Consider the following 4,813-nt stretch of genomic DNA (forward strand, 5'->3'; position numbering starts at 1 on the left):
TATTTTAAAGGGATAGAGAATCCAACGGACATGAGATTTGGCCTCGAAGATGACATGAGATTTGCCATGCCCTTCACGTCGTTGCCGGGTATCGAACCCAGCTCACCCGCGTGACAGGCGTGTATACTCCCCACTATACTACAACGAGATGTTGGTGCTGGAAGAAGTATCCCTTATACTGCTTGCTCGAATGTACCGGAATGTTGAAAACATGGCCCGGTTTCATCGCAAATACATGTTTTGCGAATATGTTCGTCCGCATATGAACTGTAATACCCATGTGTGCACTCGGACGAGATTATGGTAGTGTAGGCCCTCGCTCACTGACAACCCACTATATGCCACCAAGTGTTTGAAAGGGATGGAGAATCCAACGGAATGAGCAGGAATGCCCTAGAAGATGATAGGAGATTCTCCCCGTCCTTCGCGCCGTTGCCGGGGATCGAACCCGGGTCACCCGCGTGACAGGCGGGAATACTCACCACTATACTACAACGACATGTTGCTGTTGGAGGATATATCATTTGTACTACTTGCTCGGACCATGTACCGGAATGTCGAAAATATAGCCCCCAAGTGTTTGAAAGGGATAGATAATCCAACGGAGGTAGAAAGAATGTCCTAGAAGATGACAGGAGATTTGCCCTGCCCTTCGCGCCGTTTTCGGGGATCGAGCCCGGGTCACCCGCAACCTATACTATACTACAACGATGTTGAGCGGCAAGCTGAATAATCCTTAGCCGGCAAGCGAGACGGATCGGTATGCTATGAGCAACAGAGCCGGCAAGCAACAGAGCTGGTAAGCTGGGGAGCCGGTTAGCCGGATCAAATCAGTAACCGGAAGCCTAGTATTAGCGTAGTCTACTAGGCAATTATAGTCTCGTAGTAAGTGTCAGATGCTCGTGTGAGCATTGAAGTGTGTGGTACTTCTGTTAGTCCCACGAGGAGTTGTATAAATAATGCTATTGACCATAGTTGTATGTACAAAGTGTTTTTTCAGTTTTTGAATATAGCCTTGAAGTTCTGCTCTCTCTGTCTCTCCCGTGTACTCTGTGTATTCCCTACCTTCTCTATTTTCTAACGCTTCCACAAGTAATCGTTTACATGGTATCAGAGCGCAAGGGTTGAGAACCTCTACAGCCGACAAACGCTTGAAAGCAAACCCTAACAGGTTCTAAAACAACAAAAAAAGAAGTGATGGATAGAGGGATGGGTAGCTCGCTCCCTGTGGAGAAACTCGACAGATCCAACTATGCATCTTGGTCATATAAGATGCGCCAGTACCTGCTTGGGCATGGTTACTGGAGTTTCGTCGAAAGAGCCAATGAAACAACACCTGATGCGACACATAAGGACTTCCTAGTGTGGGAACAATAGGCAAGAAGAGTGATGTACTACTTCGCGTCCAGTGTCGGAGACCAGCTGCTGAGCCACATCTGAGATGTCAAGACGCCGAAGGAGGCTTGGGGGAACTTGAAGAAGGTTTTCCCCGCGAGCACTACAACCCGGAAGCTACAACTCTGACAGGAGTTGAGCAATGTCCGACAGAAGGACATGTCAGTGGCGGATTACACGGCCCGGATCAAAGAGATCTGTGACTCGCTTGCCTCTATCAACGTTACCGTAGAGGAAGAAGAGATGGTACAGGTCTGTCTTGGGGACCTAGCATCTAAGTTCAGAGCGTTCCGAACGACAGTGTGTACAAGGGAGAATACGCCGTCATTTTTCGACTTACATTCGATGCTCCTTGTAGAGGAGAACCACGCCTGAGCGTCAACTAGCGCACCCAATGACAGCCGGATGTTGTACATGGAGGCAGATTGGTCCCCTGGGCGTGGTGAACGAGGCGGGTCGGCATGCAAGGGAGCTGGCCGGCAAGAGCAAGAACGAAGGCATAGAGAACTTGCCGACAGCGGTTCCGGGACTCCCACAGGCAGGGGGAGTCATGGCGACACCGAAAGAAGCCAAGAGAAGTCAGCAACGAAATGCTGGTACTATGGCAAAAAGGGCCACAAAGAAAGTGAGTGCTGGAGAAAACTAGCCGATTCGGACAAATCCGGATCCGGCAAGGCTGACAAGGCTGGCTGAGAAAGCTCGCACTACGCGAAGGGATCGGGAGGATCCAAGAACGGCAACGGGCCAGCCTTGGTGATGATGCACGAGGCGAACTTGATGAAGAAAACCACTTCCAAATCGGAGGAAGTGTGGTATGTTGATTCCGGTGCATCGAAGCACATGACGAACCACAAAGAGTGGTTCTCCTTTTTGGAGAAACCGGATCAACTAGGAGTAGTCGAAACCGGAGATGACACTCCTCGCCCAAGAATGCATGTCGGAGAAGTCCCTTTGTGCCACGTCTAACAGAAGGGGAAGCTGATGATCGTATTACATGTTCCAACAATCATGAAGAACCTGGTGTCCGTCGGACATATCGTCGACCAAGGGATGCAGGTGCGGTTTACGCACCTCGGGTGCTTCATCGAGGAAGAGGGCCATATTATTGCGTAAGGGCGTAGAGATGGGAGGATGTTTATCCTCGACACCAATGACGTCGGCACTGCTCTGTTTGCAAAAGGACAGAAGGTCGAATCAGACATTGACCTGTGGCACAAGCGGATAGGCCACGTCAATTACCGGAGGCTTCCATTCCCCACCAAACATAAACGGAGCCGTAACAAGCTCGACCTTATCCATTTGGATGTGTGGGGACCGGCACAGAATGTTACTCTTGGCGGGAGTCGATATTTCGTCTCTTTCATCGACGACTATACGCGGCACACATGGATCTACCTCATTGAACGGAAGAATGAAGTCTTCGAGTGTTTCCGGAGTCTCCAAAGCATGGTGGAACGGGAATCGGAGAGGAGGATCAAATGCCTGCGGTCGGATGGCAGAAAAGAGTAATTTTGTGGCCAATTCAACAGTTATCTGCAGCAAAAGGGAATTCAGCGAGAGTTCAGCTGCAGATACACACCGCAACAGAACGGTGTTGCCGAAAGAAAGGAAGAACCGGTCAGTTATTGATGCGGAAAGGGTAATGCTGGAGGAGAAGAGCATGCCCAAATTCTACTAGACGGAGGCAGTCTGAACAACTTTCTACATTCAGAACCGGATTGGTGACAAGGTAGTTCGATGAATCGGCATCGTGGTACTCCTTACCGGCTCTGACTTCCGAATCCGACCCGGTGCCGGTGGATGAGGCTAGTGAGCCTGAACCGGCCTAGGTAGAGGATGATGAAGCGTGTACTCAGGATGAGAGTCCGGAATCATTCTGGTTGAGTGGGCCAAACAAGAGACTGAGTCAATCTGACCAGTCCGATGAGGAACCAGCGAGTAGTGGAGACTCTGTCGTGCACTCCCCGCGCAAGGAACCGAGGCGACGGTTCACGCGCAAAGAGAAGGGGAAGAGGAAGATGCCACAATTTGAAACCGGCAAAGATGAGGCAGATCAGTGTGCATCCGACTCTAGCAAGGAGAAAGGCGGATCTTCAGCAACGAAGACCGAACCGGCCAAGAAGGGTCTCAAACCGGTTAACGGTTAGTTACGTTGGTCCACCCGCGAGAAGGATCCCGTCAAGCGGTACGGGTACAATAAGTACATGGCGCATCACTATGCGTACATGACTAAGGTGGCGGAAGAGCGTGAGCCGAAGAGCTACGCAGAAGGGGCCAAGGACACCAATTGGCGTGCCACTATGCAGGAAGAAATGCGGGCACTTGATGTCAACAAGACATGGGACCTGGTTGACCCTCCTCGTCACTGTAAACCGATCGGATGCAAGTGGATATACAAGGTAAAGTACAACGCCGAAGGTTCTGTTAACCGATATAAAGCCCGATTAGTGGCGAAGGGATACGCGTAGACCCACGGAATCGACTACGACGAGACCTTCGCTTCGGAAGTGAAGATGACGATGGTTCGTGTGGTGCTGGTGGTTGCTGCAGTAAGGGGGTTGAATAAGCCTTACCCGGCAAGCGAGATGGATCGGTAAGCTGTGAGCAACCAAACCGGCTAGCAACAGAGCCCGTGAGCTTGGGAGCCGGTTAGCCGGATCGAATCAGTAATCGGAAGCCTAGTATTAGCGTAGACTACTAGGCAATTATAGTCTCGTAGTAAGTGTCAGATACTCGTGTGAGCATTGAAGTGCGCGGTACTTCTGTTAGTCCCATGAAGACTTGTATAAATAATGCTACTGAGCATACTTGTATGTACAAAGGTTTTTTTTTTTTTTTGAATATAGCCTTGAAGTTCTGCTCTCTCTGTCTCTCCCATGTACTCTGTGTATTCCCTACCTTCTCTGTTTTCTAACGCTTCCGCAAGTAATCGTTTACAAACGACATGTTGGTGTTAGAGGAAGTATAGTATAGTGGTGAGTACTACTTGTTTGGACCATCTACCGGAATGTCGAAAACATGGCCCGGTGTCGTCGCCAATACATGTTATGTGACGATGTTCGTTCACATATGAACTGGAATACCCATGTGTGCACTTGAACGAGATCATGGTAATATGCACCCTGCCTCGCTGACGACCACTGTACGCCCCCAAGTCTTCGTAAGGGGTACAAAATCTGGTGGAGCGAGCAAAGATTGGCCTAGAAGATGACAGGAGATTTGCCCCGCCCTTCGCGATGTTGCTGGGGATTGAACCCAGGTCACCCACGTGACAGGCGGGAATACTCACCACTATACTACAACGACATGTTGATGTTGGAGGAAGTATCCTCTGTACTACTTGGTCGGACCATGTACCGGAATGTCAACAACATAGCCCGGTTTCGTCGCAAATACATGTGTGCGAAAATGTTCGTCC

The 4,813-nt window shown here is 50.1% G+C and overlaps 1 non-coding gene across 1 annotated transcript; it reads right to left on the minus strand.

Annotated features, from left to right (window-relative positions):
• Positions 1 to 427: 427 nt before the first annotated feature.
• TRNAD-GUC (transfer RNA aspartic acid (anticodon GUC)) lies at positions 428 to 499 on the minus strand. The gene has a single exon. It is a non-coding gene; the product is annotated as a tRNA-Asp (tRNA).
• Between the last annotated feature and the right edge of the window lie 4,314 nt (positions 500 to 4,813).

The sequence above is a fragment of the Azolla caroliniana genome, unplaced genomic scaffold, assembly GCF_043228905.1.
Source record: "Azolla caroliniana isolate FFs.n. ecotype wild unplaced genomic scaffold, voAzoCaro1.0.p SCAF_11, whole genome shotgun sequence".
NCBI lineage: Eukaryota > Viridiplantae > Streptophyta > Polypodiopsida > Salviniales > Salviniaceae > Azolla > Azolla caroliniana.